Source organism: Rhinolophus sinicus, chromosome 14 (assembly GCF_057876585.1).
Source record: "Rhinolophus sinicus isolate RSI-liver-muscle chromosome 14, RSI-T2T, whole genome shotgun sequence".
Taxonomy (NCBI): Eukaryota; Metazoa; Chordata; class Mammalia; order Chiroptera; family Rhinolophidae; genus Rhinolophus; species Rhinolophus sinicus.
The window spans coordinates 181,967,454-181,993,964 of NC_142514.1; the positions used below are offsets into that span (position 1 = coordinate 181,967,454).

Sequence of the window (26,511 nt, forward strand, 5' to 3'; positions counted from 1 at the left end):
ATTCATGGTAGTATACTTTATCATTGTGTTGTATATTTATTTATGTATGCCTAATAATGCTTTCTGCCATGAATTCTATTTTAATATTGCCAGGCCAGCTTTTGTTGGTTAGTATTTGTCTAGTGTGGCAGGGGTTTCTAGTTGCCATCCCTAGTAATATTCCCATTCTTTCTTAGTAGCAGACCCTAATTGTATTTATGGTGAAAATGTACCTGGCTAAAAGACTATATTAAACAACCTCTCTTGCAAGAGATTGTGGCCCATGAAATGTTGGTAGGACAGAACGGCTGCTTGAAGGGAGTCAATCTGGCAGGGTGGGCACCTTTTTGTTCTGTCTCCCTTTCTTCTTTCTGCTGCCTGGAATGCTGAGTGGATGGCTGGAACTGTGGCAGCCATCTTGGAACATGAGGTTGCCTTGAGGATGGCACCAAATATTGGAATAGTGGAACAGAAAGCAGGAAGAATTCTGGGTCCCAGTTGACAACGGAATTGTTGTACTATTTTTAGATGGCCTTCATCCACATCTTCTTATGTGATAGAGAAATGTACTTTTTTTAATTTTTTATTTATTGGGGTGACAATTGTTAGTGAAATTACATAGATTTCAGGTGTATAATTATGTATTACATCATCTATAAATCCCATTGTGTGTTTACCACCCATTCAGTTCTCCTTCCATCACCATATATTTGAGAGAAATGTACTTTTACTGTATTTAAGCCACTGCTTTTCTGACTTCTTATATGCAACCAAAACTAATCCTAACATACATCAGATATATCTTTTTGTGTGTATACCTTTCTTTTCAATTTTTGTTGTTTTATTTTTATTTATTTTTAATGTTTTATTTTAGGTATATCAGTTCACATATTTTGGAGATGAACCCTTTTCTTAGTAACACATAAATGAAAAATTTGAGTAAAAATGCAAATTTGTGAATATTTTAAAAGTAAAGTTATGATCATCCAGGATTGTGCCTGGGACACAGTACGTACTCACTAAGTATCTGTTGAATAATGAATGAACAAATGTGCTACAAATATTTTCTCCCATCTGTCGTTTATCTTTTAACAGTAATTATAATGTATCATGTGATACTGAATTTAAAATTTTTATGTAATCAATACATGAGAATTTGCCTTTTGGCTTCTGGGTTTGTGTGTTATGCCTAGAGAGGCCCTACTACCCCAAACTTATAAATACACCGTCCTATGTTTCATCTCACTGTTATATATATGAATATATATGTGTAAATATTGAATTGATTAAGATTCTTTGTATGTGTGTGGTAGACATCCAACTTTGTTTCCTTCCAAATGGATAGCTAATTACACCAAAATTTTCATGGAATAATGCATCCTATTACCGGTGAATTGAAATTTTATTATAAATCGAACCATCTGGCTTCCTTGGTGTTGCTTGGGAGGGTAACCGTGTTTACATAGATACATTCGGGGCTCAGCACCCCCCTGAACGTAACATTTACCCACATGAGAGGCAACTTATGGCTGCAAATTTAGGTCTTTGGTTTGGAGTGTTTTTCCACTGGATTCCTGAGAGCCTCCACAGCAGTAACTGTCCTTGTGGACATGTGCATGGGTCACACACAGACCCTTGCTCTCTGTGTCCATTCCAAGAGATCCATTCACGTACCTCCTCCCCAGTTGTCCTTGACACCAGTGTTCTACTGTTGTTCCTTCCTATCCCGACTGTGGTATAATGAGCTATGTCCCCATAATACTCGTATGTCCCAGTTTCTGACACAGACCTCCTCAATGCCTTGGAATTTCCTGAGGGGTAGGAGCGTCTTTTGTTCTGTGGTGGTGGCTCTTGGTGGGCTCCGAGAAAGCTTCAGGATGGGGGCTGGTCACCAGAAGGCCCAAACCTTGATTAGAAGGTTGGAACTTTCATTCCCACCCCCAACCTCTGGAAAGGGGAGAGGGGCTGGAGATTGAGCTCATAATTGATCATGCCTATATGGTGAAGCCTCCAATAAAACCCCTTAAATGACGGGGTTGGTGGACACGTGGAGGTACTGGGAGGGTGGCTCGCCTGGAGAGGGAGGGCATGAAAACTCTGTACCCCTCCGTCCATACCATGCTCTGTACATTTCTTCCATTTGACTCTGCTTGAGTTGTGTCCTTTATAATAAAATGGTAATAGCAAGTACAGTGACTTCCTGAGTTCTGTGGGCTGTTCTAGCAAATTATCAAACATGAGGAGAGTGTCATGGGAATCTTCAATTTATAGCCACTCACTCAGAAGTATGGGTGGCCCAAGACTGTAACTAGGGTCTGAAGTGGAGGCAGTCTTGTAGGACTGAGCCCTTTAACTTGTGGAACGGGACATGTAGGTAGTGTAATCATTGAATTGAATTGTTGGGAGGTGTTGGCGAATTGCTTGATGTCTTAATTTGGGCTGCTATAACAAAGTACCATAAACGGAGTAACTCATCAGCAACAGAACTCTATTTCTCACAGTTCTGGAGGCTGGAAGTCTGAGATCGTGGTGCCAGCATGGTCGGGCTCTGCTGAGACCCTCTTCGGGCTGCAGACTGCTGACTTCTCGTTGCCTCACATGGTGGAAAGAGAGCTGGCTCTGGTCTTTTCTTATAAGGACACTGATCTCATCATGAGGGCTCTGCCTCGTGACCCAGTCACCTCCCAAAGGCCCCACCTCCAAATACCATCACATTGTGCGTTAGATTTAACATATGAATGTGGGGGGGGGCACAGTTCAGCACATAACAATGAGTGAACAGTGGAACTGGGGAAATACAGATTTCTTGAATCTCTACCTCTCCTGCGAGCCAGGACTCTGGCAGTGGGTAGGGAACTGACTGTGAACACAAGGAGTCCATGCCACGAGCCCTCCAGGAGCCGCAAGTCACACACACAGGACAGGATCCGCTTCTCTGTTTGGGAGAAGTAACAGACGTCATCTGGCGAGTCTCCTGCCAGAGCCCCACTCCTTTGGAGGGTAAGGACTTCTTGAATCGGTTTACTAGCCTTCCATGCAGGAATCTTCTGGTTCACAGATTCTGACCACTTTTCCAAAGTGATTCCAATAAGTGTATTACCACTACCCTTCAAGGTTCTTTTACTACAATTTTCATTCGTTAGCTTCAGGGGGAGGCCACATAGGGGAGAAAGCATTGAATTAAAGATGAGAGCTGAAGTTTTTGGAAGTTTGGCTTCCCTCAGTAGCCGCACAAGTCTTCGTCTACAAGATGAGGGTGGCCCTGTTGTCTGGGAAAGCAGTTTGTCAGCTGTAGACAAAAGGCATTATCAACATTAATAATAAAAATAAAAATAAAACAAGAAAGAAATAGACACAGAATCTGAATCATTGATATCTGTAGGAAAACAGTGTCAGTACATTTTGAAATAGAAAACCTCTGAGCTTCTAACTTAGCAGTGAAATTCAAATCCATTTCATTTGCTCCAGGCACTAATGATTTGATGGAAAGACAGATTTCTGATGTAGAATTTGTCCACAGTGCTGACAAGAGGCTGTGTCCAGGCCCCTGATGAGCAGGGCTGTGGTGTTTCTTCCTTGCCCTGGGCGTTATCCAGCGGTTGCTGGATTGGTGAATGCTATTAAATGTTTCTTGGGGGAAATCTGGGAACAAACGGGATTTGGAAGCATCTCCCAATGGACTGGTTACCTCAGGCAAACTAGACCTGGAATTCAAAAACAGGAGGAAAAACAGGACAAACAAATGGGAAAGAAGAAGCCGGAGACGTATTGATCATGGAAATGTGAGGAGAATATGGGCTCAGGAGGACATTTCCCACGAGGGGCACCAGCTCTGTGGCTCGTGAGATTTTAATTAGATTCAAGGGCTCTTGTGGAAGCCTCGGCATCTCAGATTTATACTGATCAGTGAACTGAATCTTAATGTGGGCTATCATGGGACACTGGGAATTGGCGTCAGGAGAGGCAGGGAGGCTGCAGTATTGTCTTTGAACCCTCCACACAGGTGTGGTAAGGAGAGGCTGAAAGAAACCGGGTTGTATGGAAGCGTCACACTGCAGATGCTGGCCTTGCACTTGGCAGGCCCGATTCTGTCACTGTACCACCAGCAGCTAAGAAACCACGGCAGCACAGTTCTCCCCTGTTGAGCGGCCCAGCAAGGCCTCAGTGACTGCAAAGATGAGGTGCTAGACCATAGTTGGCTGACCTACTGAGCAAGCCAGCTGGGCAGGCTTCAGAAGACATCTTTCTTTGTGTTCCTCACTGCCTCATTTAGTGGGTGTAATATAAGAGAAGGGAAATTTGGACACAGACAGGCACAGAGGGAAGATATGTGAAGACACAGAGACACGGGGAAGAAGTGCACGTGGTGACAGAGGTAGAGATTGGAGCGATGTGTCTTACCCAAGGATTTCCGAGATCACCGGCAACTACCAGAGCTGGATGAGGCTAAGAGGGCCTTGAGCTTTGGGGACGGCATGGCCCTTTGATATCCTAATTTCAGACTTCTAGCCTCCAGAACTAGGGTAGCATAAATGCTGTTGTTTTAAGCCACCCAGTGTATGGTGCTTTGTTACAGCAGCCCTAGGAGGCTAGTGGTGTAACCTCTCAGGCATGGGGCAGGGGTGTGTGTGCGTGTGTGTGTGTGTGTGTGTGTGTGTGTGTGTGTGGCTCCCTGACACCTGTCTTCATCACAGCTCTTCTTGCCAAGTCAGCAAGTGACTCAGGGTTCCCTCCTCAGTGTTCTGTTTTCCTCCAGCTCATTTACCCTCACAGATTCAACCATCTTGAGTTGTCAACACTCCAACCCAACCTTTCCATAAGACTTTCATCACCACCAGCTCCTCCCTTAACGAGTCTTAGACAATTTATTCACAGCAACTTCTGCGTAACCCTATTCCTGATGACGTGTTATACTCTTTCTATTATTTTATATTTATGAAACCTATTTGTAACTAATGTGTCTGTGTGTGTTTGACCATTTTTAAGGCCTTGTCTTGATCCCATTTCACAACCCAATCAAGTTTTTCTAATTTTTAACTTTAGAGTTGATGACGGCAAGCATCAGCGAGATACTGCGTCTGGGCTTCTTATCGAAGAACGTGGAGTGTATAGGATCTTATAAAGTGAACTTTATGAGATATAGTGCGCATACGATAAAATGCACCTGTTTTAAGTGTACAGTTCAATGGGTTCTGACAACCCAGTGTAGATTTACCCAGAGAGTCATTCCCTCCCATTGCATTCCCACAAACGTCCCAGCAGGGGCAAAGGCTGAGGCAAGAGAGGCCCCTACTGCGTAAAATTTAAGGAAGCACCACTCTCAGGGTTGGACTGGTATAGGCTGGGCCTTAAAAAGCAGTGAGCGCCTCCTTAAATATCTCGCCTTAGATGCCCAGCTCCCAGGTCATCTTTCTGAAACCCAAATGCAATTCAAGTTCTAAAAACTCCTTTTTCCATATTTATTTACTATTATTTAGAAGACCTAAGTAAATTTGCAGAAAGCAAACAAACAGAACTATTCCAGTTTAAAAGGAGTTCTTTTATTTTTTTAATCTCCTGTGTGCCCAAGGGCATTGGCAGCACGTCAACATGGCAGGCATGTGGCAACTCTGGATCCTGTCAATTCTGGGCTGGAAGCCAAGACGCGTGTCTGTGTCAGAGCCGTGTTGCTGCCCAGATCCCCAGCTCCCAGTGACAGTTCTCCTGCTGGGCTCAGCCGAGGGAAGGCTCCTCAACCTCACCCTGTTCCTCTACCTTCTGGACGCCCTGGTGTCCAGTGCACCAAACTCCTCTTTTTGGATCCACATACATTATCTTTGGGCCAAGGAAATACTCTCCCAGCTCCTTCTGGACCACTAAATACTTGTGAGGGCCTTTACTACCAGGGACTCTGGGGGAGGGGACTGCTGGGATTTCATAGTTGCCACGTGTCCAGCACCAAACCAGGCCTTTTAATTTAACCTTCACAGCAACTTTGCGAGGCAGGTATTCATTCATTCATTCATTAATTCATTCATTCATTCAATATTTGTTTATGGATCTAGGCACTGGGAATCCAGCAGTGAACGAATCAGACAAAACTCTCTGCCCACATGTTCCAGTGGTTGGGGGTGGGGGTGGTAGGACTGACAATAAATAAGGCAAGGTGTAATATCAGTAGTTCCTCAGCTGGTGACAAATGCTGGCAGGAAGTAGGCCAGGCTGAGGGGCAGGGAGTGCGGGGCTGCACTTGGGGTCAGGGGAGGCTGCACAGATATTTGAGGAAAGATCTAAGGAAGCGAGAGTGTGAGGTGTGAGAATATCTGGGGGAAGAAAGCTCCAGAAATAAGAACAGCTAGTGCAAGGCCCTGGGGCAGAAGTGTGCCTGGCACATTAGAGGCGCAGCAGCAGGCCCGTGTGACAGAACAGGGAACACTGAGAACTCCAGTGGGGACGTGATGGGGGCAGATCATGTGGCCTTGAGAGGAGGGGTGTGACCTGACTTACTTTTCTTTCTCTTTCTTTCTTTCTTTCTTTCTTTCTTTCTTTCTTTCTTTCTTTCTTTCTTTCTTTCTTTCTTTCTTTCTTTCTTTCTTTCTTTCTTTCTTTCTTCCTTCCTTCCTTCCTTTCCTTCCTTCCTTCCTTCCTTCCTTCTTTCTTTTCCTTCCTTCCTTCCTTCCTTCCTTCCTTCCTTCCTTCCTTCCTTCCTTCCTTCCTTCCTCTCTTTCTCTCTTTCTTTTTTTCTTTTTTTTCTGACTTAATTTTCGTAATAGTGGGCCTCATAATTTTAGGCCCAGAGGTCCCCTTCCCAACAGATGTATTGTGAGCCCCTCTATAGTAACTGGAAATGAAATTTAGAGACAATGTCCTCTACCTACACATATAGTTTTTTTTTAAAAATCCACATAATCCCCTAATCATGATATAAAGGAGGGAAAAGCAAATTACAATAAAACTATAATTATTGTTTAAATGTAACCACTCTGTACAACTGCCCTAGAAGTTGCAGTGTTTGGGTGCATTATGAGTATTTTCATGTGGTAGGAGGGCTCACTCCTCATAGTGAATAAGTTAGAACTTCAGAGAAGAGATTGGAAGCCACCGTATACGTGAAGTACGGAGCAATGGGAGAGCCGAGGTGCAGTGAACCCCAGAATAAAACTAGAGTTTGGGAAGTAATGGCGGAGAGACGGAGGGAACTAGCTGTAATGACAGCGGGGATAAAATGCCCTGACAATTACCGACTCTCGGAGGGGAGAAAATGAGGAAGCTTGTCATTCTCACAAGTGATCCGGGCCTTCCACTCGTGACAGGGACAGGGCAAAAGAGAAACATCCCAGAGACATTACATCCCCCCTCCCACCCGCAAGGAACACCGTCCCCCGGGGAGGCAGACTTTTGTGGACCACACACTGGTGCCTTGGATGGTGACATGGGAGCGATGCTGGCTGGGAGAGAAGCAGTGCCCTCAGAGCTTCTGGGAGGCTGGGGGGAGCCTGGGGAGAAGGTCAGAGGATAAGGAAAAGCACCAGGCAAACTGAAGCAGATAAATGACTTCATCATGTTACTTTCCACAGCACAGATTTCTTTTCATTGCCCTATAAGATAAACATTAAAAATATATAGAACAACCTTTTATAATGAAATTCAGTGAAATCCTTGTGTTTCACATGACTGCTAATCTAATAACACTTGTCCCTAAATCTGTTACCAGGCCTGTGGCACGGGTATACTGGCAGGTGTTTGATGCGACAGCTACAGAGGCCAGCTCATAGCCACCGATGTCACTAGCACTCTGAGGCTCTGCCATGGTGAACGGAGAAGTCCCAACCGAACAAGGTACAACTTCCCATCACTTTGTGTGGCAGCTGCATGCCTGGAAAAGCCGGTGTGTATTAAGCACGCACAAAAGACACTTTGGCTTTACATGTAAAATAGGGTTGGGTTCTAGGCACAAATAACTGGCCAACTGGTTTTGTGCCCTCAGGAGTGTCCTGGAGAACCCTGGAGCCACTGCAGGGAGCAGGAGTGTTCTCCTCTGGGGGGCTGTTGCAGGCATCGGGGCTGCTCCGGCCCTGCCACTAAATGCCAAACACAATCATTGCAAGAGCCAAAGTGGCTCCTACTATTATAACTTCCAAATGGCACCTGGGCAGCCCTGCCACTGTGGAGAAACACTGTTTTCAAAGGGTCCCAGGGTGCTGGGTGGAGACAGGGAGGCAGGTAAGATCACACTGGATGGGGGGGGCGGCTGCCAAGGGTAGCAACTGGGGAGGCAGGGAGGGAGGGAGATGAGGTTGGAGTCTAGATTTATTCTGTAGGTGGTGCTGACAGGATTTGCTGGTGGGTTGGACGTGGAATGTGAGGGAATGCAAAGAACCAAGAATGACTCCAGGATTTTGTTCTGAGACACCAGACCAGGGCAGTTTCCCTTTGCTTGGGGGAGGCTGTGGGGACCAGATAGGATTCATTTTTGGTGTGTTAAGTTGTGACTCCTCCTAGATGTTCAAGGGGAGATGCTCAGTTGAATGCTGGGCTAAGGGAGTTAACGGTGTAAGGCAAGGTCGGAGTATGGATCTGCCGACAACCATGCGACTGGCTGCGATCCTGCAGGGCTGGGTGTGGAGAGGTCACAGCCTCGGTGCTGAGCCCTTAGTGGGCTGGGGAGGGCCAGTGAGGGCGACAGCAGGAGCCCCCCTGTCGCGCAGAGCCAAGGGGAGAGAACATTTCAAGAAGGAATGATCAGCTGTGTCAGGTGCTACAGACAAGTCCAGTAATTGAGATCTGAGAGTTGACCTGTGGATGTAGCGACAAGGGTGTCACTGGGGGTCTTGAGAAGAGAGGGACACACTGACAGTGCGAGAGGGGGAGGGGAGGTTGCTGGAGTGACATCCTTGAGCAGGTCAGAAGGGCGATGCTGGCCTGAGAGGTCCCAATGTCCCCGACCTCTCTCTTGAACATGCATGAGCACAGGTCCAGACGTGAACTTTGGCCTCTTTTTGTTGCTTTTCTCATGAGAGGGAAAAAATCAGAGTGACGCCCTAGGATCGAAGATCGCTTAAATGTAGAAACATCCTTTCAGAGACAAGGCAAATCAAGCTCTTGGTGTTTCACTGTGGCTTTGCAGAGGTTGCTAGAGCCTGGGGCAGGCCTGCTCCTGAGTGAGCCCAGGAGACCCGTCAGCCCAGGTGTCCCCACCCGCGTATCCAACAGCCGCACAGAGCTCAGTGACCTAAATAGATGGCCACTGACGGAGGCACGGAGAACCCATGCTGCAGAGACTGTCCGTCTTCCCTACTCGCAGATTCTATATTTGCAGATACACCTACTTGCTAAAATGTATCTGTGACCCAAAATCAATACTTGAAGCGCTTTCGCAGTCATTTGTGGACAAGCACAGAGCAGCAAAAACCTTGAGTTGCCTGAAGTGCCTGTTTCTAGCTGAAGTGGAACAAGGTAATACTCTGCTGTCTCCTTGCCACTCTCATACTGTAAACAAGGGTCCTTTTCAAAGTCTATTTGGTGCCACTTTTTTTTTTTTTTGCATTTTTTGTGCTTTTTCTTGGTGATTTTTTTTGTTTAAAATGGCCCCCAAGGGTTGTACTGAAGTGCTGTCTGGTGTCCCTAAGTACCAGAGGCCCCGCCTTGTGGAGAAAACATCTGTGTTAGATAAGCTTCAGGCATGAGCTGTTGGTTGTGAGTTGAATACTAACCAATCAACAATATAAGGGCTGACAATTAAGTTCGCAAACTAATCCTAGAAAAAGTGCTACATACCTCATTGCTGAATATCATTACGGTCATCTTTGACGTACTCCCCTTGGGAAGCTATGCACCAATGCCAGTGCCTAGTCCACCCTTCAAAGCAATTTTGGAACTCTTTTTCTGGAATGGCCATCAGAGCTGTCATTGTATTACCCTTGATGTCCTGAATGTCATCAAAAGGCCTTCCTTTCAATATTTCCTTTATCTTCAGGTAAAAAGAGAAGTCACTGGGGGCCAGATCAGGTGAGTAGGGAAGGTGTTTCAATACAGTTATCTGTTTACTGGCTAAAAACTCCCTCCCAGACAGTGCCGTGTGAGCTGGTGCATTGTCGTGAGGCAAGAACCATGAATTTTTGGTGAAAAGTTCAGGTTGTCTAACTTTTTTACGCAGCCTTTTCAGCACTTCCAAATAGTAAACTTGGTTAACTGTTTGTCCAGTTGGTACAAATTCATAATGAATAATCCCTCTGATATCAAAAAAAGGTTAGCAACATTGCTACAAGTTCGTGAACTTAATTGTCAGACCTACTACATATTAAATAAGTTGTTTTTGAACAGAAACACATATAAAAGTAGGTTATGTATTGATGAGTTGACAAAATATTGTGACCAGAGGCTGGCAGGGCCCTAACCCTGTATTTCCCATAAAAGCAATTGTTCAGTATTCGATAATTCAGGGTTTGCAGTGACTTTATAGAACATAGCTACCTCGGATAATATGAATCAATTGTAATCTGAAATTCCTAGGAGATTTATAAATGAGTTTAAGATTCCTTTGCCTTGTGGAAAATAGATATAATCTCCATTTTACAGAAGAGGACACAAGGTCAAAGAGATTAAGCTACTCAGCCAGGGCCACACAGCTGATGACAGGCTGAGCTGAGAATCGAACCCAGATCTTTCTGATTCTATAGTCCGCTCCACATTTTCAAATATTTCCACAGAAGCATCCTCAACACAGAAAAGTAATGTGTGCCCTGAGAAAACAGAGAAGGACCTGGAAATGATCTACCCAAATGTAAAATTTCTAGAGACTCTCCTGTTTTACCTTAAAATTTTTTGTACATTGTTTATGCCCCTCCATGAGCGCTCTGCTTTTGTTTTCCTATGAAAACAAAGTTGAATTGTTTCGTCCCAGTGAACTAGACCCACTCTCTTGGATGTCATACACATTCCTAGAGGGAAGGGGCTCGGTGAGTTGCTTGTCCCTGGGTCCCCTGGGTCTCCTAGGCCCAGTGGAGAGGAGGGGCTCCGCGCATGTAAAGATGAACCAACAAACAAATGCATAGTACGGCAATGCCAGGATGCCAAGGGGGCCAGGAGGGGGCCTGAAGCGTGCCAAACTCATTTCCCCATGGCAACATGCTCAGAAAAAGTCCGGTTTTGGACACTTTTACAGAATCCCTGTCTTGGTCTCTGGGACACTCATGAGCTTCCGCCAAAGCTGACCACTTGGGGGCGCCCCACACAAGCTGGACCCACAGTTCCCTTGGTTTCACTCAGATGTGGCCTTGTTTCCAGGGAAGTCTGCATTTTCCTGGGTGGTCAGCCGTGGTTGCCATGGATACTTGCGGCTTCCAGCCAGAACAGGGTCTCAGGGCTGAGGGGCTTTGGTGGTCTTAGGTCATGAGTTCAGCTTCAGCCATTTAGGAAACTTTTGTTAATGAACGCGACCCTGGAAGGAGCTATCGGGATGTGAGGTGGGAAGAATGGATGGCGCTCTTTCCTGACATAAGCTCAGTGGAGTTCAGTCAGGTTAACCACCCTTGCTCATGGGTTTCATGGGCATACCCAAGGGTTCCCCGAAGCAAGAGGGGCCAAATCCCTGATTCACAGTGACCCAGAGTCAGCCTGTGGCCCGGCAGGTTTCAGGGTCACGAGGAGTCTCTTTTTTCCTGTCCCTTGACCTTTCCCATTTGCTCACTTTGGTGTCTTGATGCTGCTGGGGTCTTCCTTCGTTCTCACCCTGACTGGTGCTGGACATTGTGGACATCTGATAAATACATCCAGAGAGCCGTTGTGGGGACGGAGCCAGGAGAGCAGTTTCCAGGCTCTCGACCTCACACGGAAAGGTGCTGGCTCGGTTATTAGATGGCTATCAGCTGTCATCAGATGGCTATCCGCTGTGGCTGGGTGACCATCAGCTGTTATCAGTAGGCCATTGGCCAGTGATATAACTGTTGTGGCTACACTAGGGAGTTGGTTGGTTGGCAGAGAAGTGGACAGTGGATTGCGGCTAGCAAGGGCAGATTGAGGCTAGCAAGTGGGGTTAGCAAGCGCGGATGGTGGATTGCAGATCGTGTGGACCCTACTTCCTGTGTCTCTCCTGGCCACTAGCGAGACTGGGGTGACCCCTCGTTGGGGTACAGGCAGATGTTTGTTTTTGTGTCTCGATCAGCCGCCATTGAGAATATAGTGGTATGACTCCCCTATCTATGGCTCTGTTGTTGTTCTGTTTTGGCCTCACCATGTCCGGTGTTCTTGTGTGGGGAGCAGGAGCTGAGTCCCTGCATTACAGCAGTGTTTTTTCATAAGTGACTGTTACTGTTACATTTCTGCTCAACTTTTAAGGCTCTTGCCAGGTATCGTGCGGGAGACCCTGCTCGCTGCACCATTTGTCATGCAGGGTGGCATGCGGAGTCTCTGGTCCTGCTCCCCACATAAGAACGCAGGATATGGTGAGGCCAAAAAGGAACACCCACGGAGCCATGGGTAGGGGAGTCATACCACTATAGTCTCGCTGGCAGCTGGGTTGGAGACACCGGAAACAGGAGCCACACGACCTGTAACCCTCACTCTGCTGCTTGCTGGCTCAGCTACCATCTTCTTGCTAGCCCCCATTTTTCTTGCTAGCCCCCATTTGCTGCTAGTGTAACCACAGCAGTTATATTAGTGGCCAGTGGCTCACTGGTTACAGCTGACGGCCAATTAGCCATAGCTGATGGCCATCCAATCACAGTTGATGGCCATTTACTACCTGAGCCAGCACATTTCCACATGAGGCTGAGAGCCTGGAAACTGCACTCCTGGCTCTGTCCCCACACCAGGTATGGCCTTCCGTGATTATCTTCTGGAAATTATACACTCACACACAAGTGTGCATATGTGCACGCACACACACACACACACACACACACACACACACACTCACACATTCATAGTGCTCAAACAAACCCACAGGCCTCTGTTCCTATGATACCTCGACTGGTCTGTTCCATATTGCAGTCAGTCACAGCTGTGCCATATTCGTGGCTGTGAGGAAATCACCTGAGGGATCATATTGAAAAATACAAATTCGGGTATCACCTGAGTTCTGCTGATTCCAATTTTCTGGGAGCCATCCTTGGGAATGGCTGCACTGTCCTTCAGCTGCACACTGGCACCTCCTGTCTGTCATCCACAGGATCATGACTTGCTGGGGCCACTCAGCATCCTGGTGTTTCTTGGTCCCTCCTCCCCTCTCTCCAGTCCTCTCTCTACCCTGAAGCCAGAGCCATTTTTTAAGGAAATATACCCTCTCTTCTTGTTCAGTGGCTTCTCCATGCCCCAAGGATCCATGGGAATATCTGAAACATGGCCTTAAGCGCTACCCTCCCCTCCCATCAATGTCACCTCTCACTTTAGTTAATTTCCTCCTCTTCGTTTCTTTTGAGTAATTTTATCTTCCTTTCCTAATTTCTTATGATGAATATAAGATATTGATTATTTTATTTTTCATCTTTCCACTGTACTAGCAAAACCATTTAAAGTGATAAATTTCCTCTGAGTATCATTTTTTTTGGGGGATTTGCATTGATTCTGGGATGTCATGTACTCTTTTTCTTTGTTTTCAAGATACTATGTCATTGATTTTTTTAAATTTCCTGTTTGAGCTAAGTGTAAGCTAGGAATGTGTCACTTAATTTCAAAGTCGTAAACATTTTTGGTCATCTCTGTATTAATGATCCCTAATTGTTTTGGATTATGTTTAGAAGATGTGGTCTGTGAGGGCTCTACTTTGAAAATATTTTCAAGGTTTTCTTTATGGCCGATCAGGAGGATGTCCCATGGACGTGAGAAATGAATTTGTATTCAGGTGATATAAAGTTCTAGATATATTTCGATTAGATGAAGCTCTTTATTGTATTTTATTACATATATTGAAGTTTCCCCATGTAGGGATGGAGTCCCAGAGAGCAGTTTCCAGGCTCTTGACCTCATGTGGAAAGGTGCTGGCTTGGGTAGTAAATGGTCATTAGCTGTGACTAGTTGGCCATCAGCTGTTACCGGTTAGCCCTTAGCCACTGATATAACTGCCATGGCTACGCTGGCAAGGGGGTTGGTTGGTTGGCAGAGAAGTGGACTGCGGATTGTGGCTAGCAAGTGAGGTCAGCAAGCAGATTACATTGCGGATTGAGTGGCTCCTGCTTCCTGTGTCTCCAGCCCAGCCGCCAGCACCAGCGAGAATATAGTGGTATGACTCCCCTATCTAAGGCTCCATGGGTGTTCCTTTTTGGCCTCACCACATCCTGCATTCTTGTGTGGGGAGCGGGAGCTGAGACCCTGCATTACACCCCGCTCTCCTTGAATATGTGTGCACGTGTTTAGATTAATATATGTGTGTATGTGTGTATATACCATGTTTCCCTGAAAATAAGACCTAGCTGGACAACTCTAAAAGACACATTAGAGCTATTTGTCCGGCTAGGTCTTATTTTCAGGGAAACAGAGTATACATACATAGATATGTGATATAGATATTTCAGGGTCTCCTACCATTTCTAGTAGTTTTTGTTTATATTTAGCCTCTATGCTGTTTTATGGACACAGGTTTATAACTAGTCTATTTTTTTTTTATAAATAGTAACTTTTATTACATAGTGTTCTTTTCATAGTGTTCTAGTCAATCCTTTTAACCTTAAATTCCACCGTCTTTCACATTAATGTGACCACTTGTGTTTGTTTCTTGTGTCTATCGGCCTGGATTTCTTGTGCACATCTTATTTTGGGTTTTCTACAGTCTTACTTTCCCCCTCATTTCTTTTTCTTGCCTTCTTTTGGATTAATTTTTTTCTTTCTCCTCATTATTTGTTCATTCTTTTTGTGGTAACCCTATATTTTTTCATATGTAGTCTTAAATTAACAAAGCCTAAATTGAATAAATATCTCACTCTTCTTAACAACCAAGGGCCTTACAATGCTTTAAATCTTATCACAACCCATCCACCTTACATATTGTTGTCGTCTAGTCTTTTAACCTGTCTTTTTTAACTGTTAAAAGTAGACATTATTATCATTGTTTCAGAGTCAATATTTGGATTTACCCACATATTTACCAATTTCTTTGCTCATCATTCCTTTTTGTTTTTATTTTATTTTTTAAATGTTTCTTTTTTATTTTTATTTTATTTTATTGGAGAATATTGGGGAACAGTGTGTTTCTCCAAGGTCCATCAGCTCCAAGTCGTTGTCCTTCAATCTTAGTTGCAGGGGGATCAGCCCACCATCCCATGAGGGAATTGAACCAGCAACCTTATCGTTGAGAGCTTGTGTTCCAACCAACTGAGCCATCCCGCTGCCCCATCCCTTTTTATTTTGTGATGCAAAAAGATAATTTTAATTTTGAAATGATTTCATACTTATTGAGAATTCTAAGAATAATACAAATAGCTTTCTCCCCTCTGAACCATTATCAAATACATTGCCAATCTGATGCCCCATTATCTTCACTACTTTAGTGTGGTATTCCTATAAACAAGGACATTCTTCTACTTAACCACAGCATGACATCAAAATTGGGACATTAATGGTCATACGTTATCAACATCTAATCAATAGAATCCCAATTCAAGTTTTGGCAATTTCCCAATAATGTCCTTCATAGCCATAGGCTCTAATTTAGGACCACAAGTTGTACTTCATTGTCATGTCTCTTTAGTCTCCTTCAATCTGTGACAGTTTCTCAGTCTTTTCTTGATGTTCATGACCTTGACAGTTTTGAAGAGTACAGGTCAGCTATTTGGTAGAATGTCCCTTTGGTAGGACTTGTCTGATGTTTCCTTTTAACTGGTTTCAGGTTATGCGTTTTTGGCAGGAATGCCAGAGAAGTTGTGTTGTGTGTTTTTTCATTGCATCCTATCAGAGGGAACATAATTTGTATTTGTCCCATGACTGGTGATGTGACATTGTGACTTTGATTACTTGATTAAGGTGGTATCTGCCAGGCTTCTCCACTGCAAAATTATTTTTTACCCCTTTGTAATGCAAAAGTGTTTGGGAGGAAGTACTTTGAGACCATATAAAGAGCCCTTCCTCTTCAAACGTCACCCGCTGGTTTCAGCATCTGTTGGTCTTTCTGGGGTCAATGATTAATAACAGTGATAGTTGTCAAATGATACTTTTTCTAATTCTATCATTTCTTCTACATTTATTAGTTGGCATTTTAGTGTAAGGAAAGTTTTTTTTCTCCTCATGTATATAGTCATTTATTTACATCTATATGTTTTTGGTTTTTGTTTTTTCAATAGGTCATAATCTGTTAGTATCATTATTTATTTCAGTGTTCAAATGATCTCAGAGCCAGTGGGAGCCCCTTGGAACCAGCTCCTCTGTCCTTTTGATTTGTCTCCATCAAGTTCTGCACACATCCTCACTTTCTGGCACAAAAGATGATATAGGCTCATCTTGTGCTTTTCCTGCCTCAATCCTGAAATTGGCCACTTTCCCAAGATGCCCTAGTTCCTTTTGGGGAAAAACCAACATCTCGGTGCTAGGCATGTTCACTGTTAGTGTTCCCAGGCCTTCTTGGTGGATAAAGCTAAAGGATATATATATGCATGCATTTATATCTATATTCTTTTCTGTATCTGTTCATAAATACTGAAAACCACCAGTTCACCTCTCCAATTATAATGTAACACACGGAGTTCATGCCAGCTTTCTCTTTCCATATTTGTAACTCCTTTCTCTGACAGTGACAAACCTGGCTTCCATTATCCTCAATATTCTACTTATTTGATCAGTCTCTTCTAGGTAACCAATCTACCATTGTGTGGCCACATGCCCCCAGAGGCCGGCACTGTGGCTGTGGTATGCATGCTCAGTGACCCAAATGCGCTGTATCAGTGGCTCAAATACCAAAAGTGATGTCACTGCTGCTGACATGGCCTTCCAAATGGGTGACTAACTCTCATTAAAAATCAGAACACAGCAAAGTCCAATTTTCCCTCATTTCACAAGAGAGTCCTGAAAAGTTTAGTGTTTAGTGAAAAAAAAAAAGTAACATGATGTCAGGTGCTGAATGATTTTAAACAGGATCTTATAAGAAAAATTAATTCAGAATTATTATAATTCTTTGAGGAATTTTATAATAACATAAAATTACTTAAAATCCAGTCCAATGGACACTTGAAAACCACACAGGATTGGGGGATGGTTCTGACCCCCGCCCTCTGCAGGTGCCAGCAGTGTCCCCACACAGTCGTTGTGACACACAAAATGCCTTTGTCAGGCTCCAAGCCTCCCGCATTGCATTTCTGGTTCTGTTCCCGTTGAAAACTTGGGGTTTAGCACATGAGCCAGGCTGGTGCCATGAGTGGCTCTTCTGACTGCCTGGTGGCCTTGCCATCCCTGTAGGACTCATAAAGCTGTGGCTCTGTGACATGGAGTGAAGTGAGTCACAGCCTTGGAAAGGACAGTCCTTGTTGGGTTTTTCTTCCAGCAGGACCCACGGGGCGGCTTTGGTAGCGGAATGGGGAATCTTAGCCCTGTCTGTGGTCCTGAGTGCTCCTGGCTCACTAGAGGAAGCTGTGGAGCAGAGAAAGGCTGGGGGGGGGGGCCTGATTAAAGGCAAAAAGAGGAACTTCCTCACCTTTCCCCAGAGACAGAAGATGCCCTTTGATCATTCGTTCGTAAAACACATCACTAGCAAGCACCTGCCATGGCCCAGAGTGTGGGCAGATGTCGGAGTCCTGCCCTCCTGGAGTGGACAGCCTGGGTGTACCTGGGGTGGGAGAGACAACAGGCAAGGAAATAAATAAACACGTGTGTGTTGTATGAGAAAGAACAGGTGGTAAGCTGTGAGAGACTAAAAGGACTCAGGGGCCACTGAAAGCTGAGAAGGGCAGGTCCCATTCTCTCATCAGGGTTACTTTTCAGGGTGGGCAGGGCCAAGGTCATTGGTACTCCCAAATGTACTCACCCCTGAATCTGTTGGGCTCCTGCCAACAGGAACAGTGATGGAGCACTGACTTGGAGCCAGAAGGCACTGACAGTCTTTTCACAAAGAGGAAAAGGTTGGGACTGTCACGGGAGTAGGTGGAGATCGGGGCTGGAAAGGCTCAGAATACAGACCAAGGGACGTGTGGGTTTGTTCATTGTCAAAGATATTTTGAAATTGCAGCAAAATACAGCATTTTTGGAGGGAAACCCCGTAAGGCCTTCCTTTTGGTGACGTACCATCACAGAGACAAACTAGAGAAGACATGACAATTTTCAAGACCTTCCCAACTTTTCAGTTAGACCCAGACTTATTTAAACAAACACCCAATCCCACCAAATTCTGACATCCCTCACACACACACTCCTTGCAGCAGTAAAGGGATGAATCACTCATTCAAAATGGCGCCTGGGCCCAGCTCTCTGATTAGTGGACTCTGGTCAAATGGCCCCATACGAGTCCTTAATGACGGATCCTGTAGATTGTGAGGCTCCAATGGCACCCAGAGGCTGGACCTGCTTGTGGATGGGGGAGGGGAGAGCAGGAGCCCGTCCAACTAAGGAGGCCACAGCACATTGTCATCCTGCCCCAAAGGTCCCAGATGGTAGGATGAAAGGGGCTAAAGCGTTAAGATGTCTGAGGACGATGTAAGTTTTGCTTCTTCCTTCCCCACAGCTCTAGAGCTTTCCTTATTATAAAAAGGATTTCCTTTTCCAAGCTTTAACAACATTTGAAATGTATAATTTTAAAAGCAGGTTAAAAAATGCCCATTAAATAAATGTGGAAAATATACAAAAAGGAAAAAAATTAATTATTTGTTTTCGTTTTATCATCTGTTTATCACATCAGAGTATAGATCCGATAATCTTATCTCCTATCACCTCCCCCCCCCCCGCATGATTACATCACCTCCTACCTGTCTCTGAGCTCTTCATTGACCATATCTTCTACCTCAGGACCTTTGCACTGGCTTTTCTCTCCGCCTGGAATGCATTTTCCCAGACATCTACATGGCTGACTCCCTCACCTCTAAGTTTTTGCTCATATGCCACCTTTTTGATGATGCCAGTCTTGACCACCCTATTGAAAATTGCACTGCTGACCACTCCCCGTCCTCCCTGCTCCGCTCTGCTCCTGTAGCCCTCATCACCTTCTAGCATACTAGGTGGCTTCTTTATTTGTTATGTTTATTGTTTATTGTCTCCCCCTGCTCTGGACCATATGCTCCACTGGGCAGAGATCTTTACTGTTTTCTTCATGGGTACATCCCAAGTGCCTATCATATAGGAGGTGCTCAATACATTTTTGCCTGGTGAATTAGGTGCAGACTGGCTGATATTTATTAAGGCACTGTTCTAGTACTTTACACTCTTCCAACAACTCTTTTATTTTAAGATTTTTTTTTTTAATTAATGGGGAAAAGGAACAGGACTTTATTGGGGAACAGTGTGTACTTCCAGGACTTTTTTCCAAGTCAAGTTGTTGTTCTTCCAATCTTAGTTGTGGAGGGTGCCGTTCAGCTTCAAGTTGTTGTCCTTTCAGTCTTCATTGTGGAGGGCGCAGCTCAGCTCCAGGTCCAGTTGCCATTGCTAGTTGCAGGGGGCGCAGCCCACTATCCCTTGCGGGACTCGAGGAATCGAACCGGCTACCTTGTGGTTGAGAGCCCACTGGCCCATGTGGGAATCGAACCGGCAGCCTTCGGAGTTAGGAGCATGGAGCTCCAACTGCCTGAGCCACCGGGCTGGCCCCTCTTTTATTTTTTAATATAAGGTAGTTCTATTTTTAAATTAAAGAAAAAAATTTATTGGGGAATATTGGGAACAGTGAGTTTCTCCAGGGCCCATCAGCTCCAAGTTGTTGTCCTTCAATCTAATTGTGGAGGGCGCAGCTCAGCTCCAAGTCCAGTGGCTGTTTTCAATCTTAGTTGCAGGGAGCACAGCCCATCATCCCATGTGGGAATTGAACCGGCAACCTTGTTGTTAAGAGCTCGTGCTCTAACCAACCGAGCCATCCAACTGCTCCTCCTGAAGCTCAGTGTCAGCTCGTTGTCTTCAGTCTAGTTGTGGAGGGCACAGCTCACTGGCCCATGTGGGAATTGAACTGGCAAACCTGTTGTTCAGAGCTCACACTCTAACCAACTGAGCCATCTGGCCGCCGCTTCCAACAACTCTTAAAGAAAGTTTTAATAAACCCGTTTTACAAATGAGCAACCCTAGGCACAGAGAGGCTTAGCAACTTGCCTAAGATCACACAGCTAGTGAAAGTCAGTGTCAGGGCAATTCATCCTTTCCAGGTGCTGAGCAGTGACCGCAGCAGGCCCATCTCAGTCCTCGTGTGGCTAAGGGCACCAGAGGTACCTGAGCAGGTCTTCCTGGTTGACCCATGAGCAGAGGATGGGTTTCCTCAGGCAGTGACATGATTTGGGTGGAGACTGTGAAGGGGGAAGAGGAGGCCAGGGAGAAATCAGGGAGGCCAGTTGGGAGACCAGTGCTCTTGTTCACTTCAGAGCTGGTGGTTCTCTTGTCTAGCGGGTGGCCATGGAGATGGGGAGAGTGTTGGAGATGGACCACAGGACTTGGCAATAGATTGGACGAGGGGTGTTTAGATCGGGTTCTCAGAGATGCAGACCAGGAGATGGGGACTCATGTGCAAAGGCTTCATTCAGGAAGTGCTGCCGGGAGAGCTGGAAGGAGCCAAACAAAGGTGCAATCCCAGGGGTATTCAGTGCAAGTGGCTCCAGGAGCTGGAGAAAGTGGCAGGTGCCAGCCTAGGAAGGAAGCAGGCAGCGGCTGGAGGAGGGGCACACAGCCAGTAAAGAGGCCTGAGGGGATCTGGGTGAGCACTGAGAGCGTTCAGTACAAGGGGTAAGAGGAAAAGCAGGGATCAAGAAGGGCACCCAGGTTGCCTGCAACCAGGTGGATGATGCTGCCGTTATTGAGATGGAGGAAGACCCAGGGAGGGTCAAGGATGGGACTCACTATGTTTGAGAGGGCTGTTAGACATCCCAGTGGTCATGTCACGTACACAGAGGATGTGAGTTTGGGGCCTGGGCTGGAGGCACACATCTAGGCGTCATCAGGGTGTGGCTGGTGTCTGGAGCCATGGGCACATCCAAAGGCGACTAGGCAGGTAAAAGATGGTGCATTTTTAATTTAAGGGCCCTGTTCTGCTCCAGCCACACTCCTTTGATTCTCAGAATGCCCCATGCCCTGTCTTGCCACAGGGCCTCGGCATATGCTGTTCCCTCTGTGGGGCACCTCTTGCCTCTCCTCACTTAGTTCTTTTCACATCATGCTAAAGCCCTTGACACACACATTGCTTCCTCAGGGGGCTGTCTCTGACCTCGGTGACCACACCTCCATATAACACTGGCCGTGAACTTGTACCTCTCCTTAGGAATGGTTGCCACAGTTGTCAGTTTACATCTGTTTGTGTGGTTTTTGTGGGTTTTGTCCACCATTGGCCCCTTAACCTGTTTCCTCAGCAGTGCATGCCTGACCCAGGAAAGCACTGCTGGGACTGTGCCTTTTCTGCCGTGGGAGCTTGTTCATGGGCTCCCATTGCTCCCCAGCAAAGCCTGGGTGCCTTCACCAAGGACTGGGTGCCCTGCCTGAACCTGCCTATTTGTCCAGCTTTATCCCTCGCTGGGATATTAGCGCCCTACACACCTGAGAGTTTACCTTCCCTGAGCCAGGCTGCCAGCGTTTCTGCCCCGATGCTGTGTGACCCAGTTAGCAGGTCTCCCTGTCCCCATCGCTGAGTGCTGACGCCAGCTTCCACATCTCAGGAGTCCTTCCAAATGCCTCCCCCTTGCAGCCTCCCCAACCCGCCTGCTTGGAAGCTAGGTATGTCTTCTCTGTGTTCCCTCCATGCTCTGTGTACCTGCCCCTCCAGCCCTGAACCATTCAGCGCTTCTGGAATACTTCTTGGCAAATCTACCTCATGTCCTTTGTTCTCCGAGGGCAGCAGCCACTCCTGAGTCCACTTCACTGTTCCCTGGAACAGAGCCCAGCCCTGATGTGTGCCGGTCGGTGCGGGTGGAATGGATTCAAGCTGAGGCTGTGTGCTTCTCTGTGTGTGTGTTCCCCAGAGCTTAAAAGTGACAGCACGTCCTCACTGGTGTCCAGAAGTCCCCCTGTTCAGAACAAGGTATAAAAACCTCAGCTTCTGCTTCCAGGATCCAGAATCAGATGGGTTACCCTGACCTTAGGAATAAGTCTTGCAAAATACTGTTGTTTTGTTTTAGCCGTGTGTTTTATCTAACATGTCCTGAAAATTTTAGTAATCTCAGAAAATATCCCAGTCACATGTGAAAGAGTCAGCTGAGAATAGCCAAAAAGAATTACATATGTTTATGTATAAGAAAGAAGTTTTTTTAACATTTAGTGTTTTTTTTATTGTGGTAAAATACACATAACATTAAATTTACCATTTTAACCATTCAGTGGCATTAAATACATGCACGCTGTTGTGCCACCATCACCATACCCATCTCCAGAACATTTCATCATCTGTAACAGAAATTCCATCCCCATTAAACACTCACCGCCCGTTGTCCCCCTTCCCCATCCCCTGGCACCCACTTTCTGTCTCTATGGATCTGACAGCTCTAGGGTCCTCATATAAATAGAATCATACAGCATTGTCTTTTTGTGACTGGCTTATTTCACTTAGCATAATGTCTTCAAGGTTCATCCATGTTGTAACGTGTCAGAATTTCCTTTCATTTAAAGGCTGAGTAATAATTTCTCATATGTATATACCACCGTATTGACTATATTTTCTTATTTTCTGTATTCTTGATACTCTGGAGAATCTGCCTCTCCCAGGACTAGCTAATTTCTAGAGGTTGCGAATGACTCCCCTGCGAGTGCATGTTTGATATTCAAACCACCCATCCAGAGCCTGCACCCCCAGCCCTCCTTTGTCAGACTCACATGCACCAGGCCATTATTCATCCTGCCCTAAATCTCCCAGGGCCAGGTTCTGGACGATGAGGGATGGCCACGATGGCCCAGAGCCCACCAGAATTATTCAAACTATCCCACCCGAAGCTTAGTCAGGGTACCTACCCTCCTGTCCCATTCCTTCCCCCACAAAAACCCCAGGAAAAGGCGCTGGGCCATGCTTTTTTCTTCTCTCTTCTGCCTTCTGACTGACCCTGGTGTTTCCCCGCACGGCCTGTCTGCTGTGTGAAGCCTCCTGTTTCTAGGGACCTGTGAGCATAAACTTCTTCCTTTGTGACAATCATTCGAGTCTGCGTGTCTTACCACACCTGATTCAAACCAACCTGTGTGCATTTTAACAAAATCACATATTTATCCATTCATCTACCAGTGGACCTTTGGGGTGTTTCTATCTTTTGGCTTTTTTTTAAATGAAATATTTCAAGCATGCAAAAAGAAGTAGCAAAAATAATATAATAAATGTCCACCTATGGCCACCTGACCTCCGACACCAGACGCTACGACTTCCCCTGAAGTCCCATGAGCCCCCTCCCTGCCAGCCTGCCATCCCCCTCCTCCAAGATGGTTCTCTCTCCTGTTAGTGTTATCCATCCCAGGCAGGGGTGCAACTTTTAGTCCATAGAAATGTCCTCATAAACAGTATCTGGTATTGTCTTGTATGTTTTTGAAGTTTATAGAAGTAGCATATGTGCTTTTAGCAATGTGCTTTTTCCACTTGGCATTATGTCTTCGAGATTAATCCATGTCGAGGCATGCAGTTTTAGTTCATGCATTTACTTGGCTGGTTAGTATTCCACGGTTTGAATATACCATAATGTTCGTATCCATTCTCCTATTGATGGGCATTCTGGATGTTTCCAAGTTTTTCACTAACACAAACATTTGTGTGTGTGTGTGTGTGTGTGTGTGTGAGAGAGAGAGAGAGAGAGAGAGAGAGAGAGAGAGAGAGAGAGAGAGAGAGAGAGAGAGAGAGCCTATCTACCTCTAGGGCACAGACCCAGGCAGGAACTGAGGGACGAGGACACGTGCATCTTTGTTATATCAGATATGGCCAAACTGTTCTCCAAACTGAGATTCCAATTTGCACCCTGAGCAGTGGGTATAAGGATTCCTATTGACACAGAGGAGCCAACTCCCAGGCCTCAAATTCACCCCATGTCCCCACAAGATACGCTCTTGGTCACAGCTGCCCTCCCAGGAGTGAATGTCCTCTGTGGGTGGATTTGGCATTGGGGCAGAGTGGTGACCTGGAGCTTCCTTCGGCCATGGAGGCAGCGTCTTTTGGCCAGGGGGTTCCTGGAAGGAACACCTTGTTTCTGTGGCAGGGGCTTGCGTGGTGCACAAAAGCCTGTGAGGGAGCCTGGCTGCCCAGCAAACTGCTCCTGCTGGTGGAATCCCCAGGGCCCTGAGGTCCCGCAGGCTGTCTGTGCATGTGCTCACCACCCCCTGTGACCTACCCCTGGGACTGAGAACCACACCCCAGCCCTGGCTCTCACTGGACTTGTGGTGCCCTGCTGATCCCAGGTGAGAATTGCCCTGCCAATTTGCTGGAGGTTGGCTCAGCAGATTTATAGTCATCAAACAAACAAACAAAAATTTGCTTAATAACATGCTTGTTGTCAAGTGTTCTTGTGATCGTGGCTCTGACAATGCAAAGTGTTTTGGCAAAAAGGAGGCAAATTTCTTTGAAATTAGGACATTCAACGTAACGACCCAACTCAGGGCTTTTGATACTGCTTTAAGAAATCTGTTTTGCCCATAAAATCATGGCTCTGCTGTCTGTGCCATTCAATTGACATTTATTCCAATTTTCAGATAGCAGCTTCTTCCACTTTACCTTCTGTAATTCAAAATTGGAATCTTTATGTCCTTGGGAAATAGTTTTTGTAATATTCTAGAGTGAAAATACTTGCAAATGTGTACTTTTTAAAACTAGTGTAAATTTTAAATTCAAGACTAAAGTAACCTTTTATGTGTGATCTTGTCTGGCCTGTAAATCATAAAGTGTATTTTTCTCTATTCTTTGAGCATGTCTCAATTGCCCTGTGTTTTCATGAGATTGGAATTGCTGGTTACGCAGGTTGGGATGGGCCTGAAAGCTGTTCTCTGCGCTTTATGTATTTTGAGCATTTGCTTGTATAGCTGGCGCTACCCCGGGCCTCCCCAGCTGTGGGCATGAATGGTGCCTGGGGGTGGCTGGGGTCACAGGTCCAGTAAAACCTGTGGTAGGTTCTTGTCCTATCATTGTTGGTGGGTCTCAGCTCCCTGCAAAGTTTTCTCAATACCCTAGCCCCAAATATTCCTGGGTGTCCCTCCATGCTCACGCCCAGGGCCCTGCCAGCAAGCATCTGCTGGGCACCAGTACCACCAATGCTTAGCACCCCAGCGCCTGCCTCTGCTGTGCCAGGCTGTTGTCCGTTGACCCAGCCTCCTGGCTTCTGCCCTCCAAGTGATCCAGGTGGCAGGTAGGGGAGAAGGTCCCTCTCCCTGGTCTTCGGAAGGGATTAGGCCATGCCATTGAGCCTTCCGAGCCTGGAAGATTTCAAGAACAACTCTTTCAGGTTTTCTGTCTGGGATCCAGACATGCCCATGTTGGGCAGGGGACGGGGCTGAGCTGTAGATACCTGGCTGTGATCTTGGGCTCCTTTACCCCGTGGGGCACTCCCCTTGTTGATGGATCAGCCTCTCCTGCCTGCCCCTCCTCCCTGTTTCTCAGGGAACCAGACTTCTGGGGCTGTCTGACATGTCCATCCCAGCCTGAGCTGACAGTACTCGGAATACACAGTTTCCTCAGGGCCGGCTGTACCTATCGTCTGGTTAACTGTGTTCCTGCGAGTAGAGTCTCTCAGATCCTTCATGGAGCATCGTTTTGATGCTACTTCCTGTTGGGTGCAGCTGAGCACAGGATGCATTGTTCGGGATCTTCGGAGGGCCCACCATGGAGGTCAGGAGAAGCTGGGGACTCAGAGCCAATAGCCTCCAAACTGCTCTCAGCCTTAGTTCTCCAAGCAGGAATCGGTGGTTGTCCTAGGTGACCTCTAAGAACCTTTTAATCTCCTTAAACTATTTGGGGTTAGAAGCAAAAGTTTGTTTGTTTCTTTATTATTAGTTTTTAAAACAGTGGTTAATGGATGGATACATTTGACAAACATCTGGGACACCGCAGTCTTTGGTTCGAAATGTTCATTCTGCCTTTGTTCCTTACTAACATACCGTGTTTCCCCCAAAATAAGACCCAGCTGGACCATCAGGTCTAATGCATCTTTTGGAGCAAAAATTAATATAAGACCCGGTCTTATTTATTTTTTTTTAGACCTGGTCTTATTTCATATAATATAAGACTGGGTCTTATATAATATGATATGATATAATAAATATAATACTGGGTCTTACATAATGTAATATAAGACCGGGTCTTTAATATAATATAATATAATATAATATAATATAATATAATATAATATAATATTATAATATAATACTGGCTCTTATATTAATTTTTGCTCCAAAAGACTCATTAGAGCTGATGGTCTGGCTAGGTCTTATTTTCAGGGAAACAGTGTTATGCATTTTGGGTTATGAATATTCCTACAACTACTGCTTTATTTGCATTGCACATGCTTT

At 45.8% G+C, this 26,511-nt stretch overlaps 1 protein-coding gene across 10 annotated transcripts in view; it reads left to right on the forward strand.

Moving 5' to 3' along the window:
- Positions 1-26,511, forward strand: part of SLC22A11 (solute carrier family 22 member 11) — a 113,869-nt gene that overhangs the window by 44,686 nt on the left and 42,672 nt on the right. For 5 of the 10 annotated variants that reach the window (XM_088789667.1, XM_088789665.1, XM_019737849.3 and 2 more), the window contains exon 3: positions 7,673-7,797. The exons of 2 other annotated variants lie outside the window; for them this stretch is intronic. The gene's annotated coding sequence lies outside the window, so the exon portion shown is untranslated. Of the gene's footprint in view, positions 1-7,672; positions 7,798-24,244; positions 24,412-26,511 lie in introns of those variants that run through there. 3 more of the 10 variants (XM_088789673.1, XM_088789671.1, XM_088789672.1) reach the window with 1 other exon arrangement.